Here is a 2567-nt window from a genome sequence, read left to right as displayed (position 1 = left end):
TCAAGGCTACAACTACAAACCCACGATTAACATTCAAATTTGTATGTATATCTATCTATGTATGTTTGTGTAGGTGCCTATTTTAGCAAATCTTTCCTATGAGATATGTATTAAGGGAGTGATCGATCCGATGTCGATCTATTGACCGATTGTGTTACGGAGCTAGTTGATTAAGCTAATCAATAATCAAGTTGATTGAAAAGTGAAGACCCTGTATTAAGGTGTTCATCAGTCAGAATGACCATCAGATTGATTAAGTAGTTCGGTTAGTCCGATTGACTAATCAGGTTGATCGAGCAGGCTTATCATATTACTATCAATCAGGATGACCGAATACGGTCAGATTGACTAACTAATGCACGAAATAAACCAAAGGTAGAGTTCTCATTAGTTTGAAGGGAATGACATTTGTACAATTTCAAGTGGTTCCGACAGTTATAACTACCCAAGTTGTGAAAATCATACTAAAAAAGAGACTTCAATAGAAGAAAAAGGAAATCATCATTTTTTTTCGTCGAAGAAGAAGGAAATCATCAACAGATAAAACAACAACACAACAGATCATTTATCTTTTCTTTTTCAAGTAGACTAGTTTTGGTCCTTATCTTTTCTCTCTTTATTTTTACATTTCCTTAGAAGATTAGTATTTTCTTAACAATTTTGTTCTATTTCTTAGCCAAGACCATGATGGCCTGTGTCTCGTCATGATTGTCTCAAAGACCATGACGGCTCGTGTTTCGTCATTGTTTTTCCTAGTTTATATTAATGGCAGTCATTTACTTTGCCATGATTGATGTAATGGATTATGTTCTTCTTGGGTCAAAGTTAATAAATGGAAATCTTTTATCTATTTCTATGAGTTTGCTTTTCAATTTTAAGTCCTTTGAGCAATCGAGGCATGGAAAGACCTCACTTTCTCCATGGTTAGAAGTTAATAAGTATTTCATGATTGTTTTCTCAAGTTTTTTCAACTCTAGCATTCCGCACATCTCACTTTTCTACCGTGCATTTGTTGCCAAAAGTATAATAAGTGATTACTAATTCAAGTAGTAAGTAGGCAGTTGCTATTGACCCTAACATTGACATGGGTTAAATTGGGATCATGAGGGTACATCTAGTTTTGCCATGTGGAAGAATAATATCGTGATAAATTTGATCATTGGACATCTAGGGAACACTACAGAAAAATTAGATATAAGCCTTTTGGCAACGATAAAAAATTACCGATATTATATAGACAATTCTACCATATACAGTAGTAGTAATACATATCTGTAATCCACAGCTGTAATATTTATGAGATTTTTTTTTTTTCTAGTTGACGGTAAAAAGTTGTGTTGAAATCTGCATATCGGCCTGATACATATCAATTAATATTAACCCTAAAACTGAAGTGTTGAATATATTCATACATGTCCTTAGGGATTTTTTAATAGTTTTTAGTATATAGTATTGACACCGGTATGTATCCAATTGTGAGTCCAAATCTAACATCTAAAGATCATAGTGATTTCACCGATACATTGGCCGATACCAATATGCTTATGTTTAGTTCAGCTAGCTTTCAGAATCAGTAATTTCTCCAGATTTCTTCAAATGCATGGTGAAGATCCGTGGAACAAAACAACCAAATAGATTATGAATAAAAGGTCGAAGAAAATGTAAGCGAAAGAGGCAGAAACGTGATCAAAATGTAAGCAAATTTAATTTCTAAAAGCCCAATATATGATTTCAAACGTTTTCAAAGTATAATTGTATATTTTTTTTTTTGCTAACGACGGGTATTTAGGCATTTGGCCTGACTAGTCCCGCCAGTCCATACTGACCCCACAACTGCAAGGACAATGTCATATCGGGGTTGAATGAGAATCATTCAACTAATAGTTCATTCTCTTTAATCACAGTTTAGAGTTGTCATCCACTACACATCATAGTTGGTCAAGTACTACTCGTCAAAGAAGCCTTCTATCTGATATGTCCCAAGCTTCGATACCTCCTCCCTTCGCCCCATTTGTTGGATTTTTGTGCCCCCTTAGTTGCAGCTTGATTAGGGATAGATTAAAAAAATAATAATAAATAAGGTTCAGAGTTAGATCTTCAAGGGGCGGTGTGCTTGGAATCAACAAAATGTTAATGTTGAAAAGCTAAGATGACAAATACACATTAAATAGATGTGAGTCTAGATATTTAAGACCATGGGTGAAAGATTTAAAAATTAAATTTGGTATGATTTCTTAGAATGAATTATTGATGGAGAATCAATACGAAGCACAACCTAAAACTGTTATTTTCTACAATTGTTACAGTAAGTTATGGTTTAGAATCTTTTGATATCACTGAAATATGACTGCTAGACCTTATTTAACATAGGGATTTCTAATGTGTCAACAGATTTGCCACTTTACTTTTTTGCCTTCTATAAATTTAATTAATATAGGGATAAAAAGGGATTTAAAAAAAATTAAAAGTCCTTTAAGATGACATTATTTAATATAATTAGTCCTTTAATATGACATTATTTAATACAATTTTATTTTACATATTTATCCTTATTGAAAAATTATATT

This window comes from Macadamia integrifolia, chromosome 7, assembly GCF_013358625.1.
Source record: "Macadamia integrifolia cultivar HAES 741 chromosome 7, SCU_Mint_v3, whole genome shotgun sequence".
Taxonomy (NCBI): Eukaryota; Viridiplantae; Streptophyta; class Magnoliopsida; order Proteales; family Proteaceae; genus Macadamia; species Macadamia integrifolia.
This window is presented reverse-complemented; position numbering follows the sequence as displayed.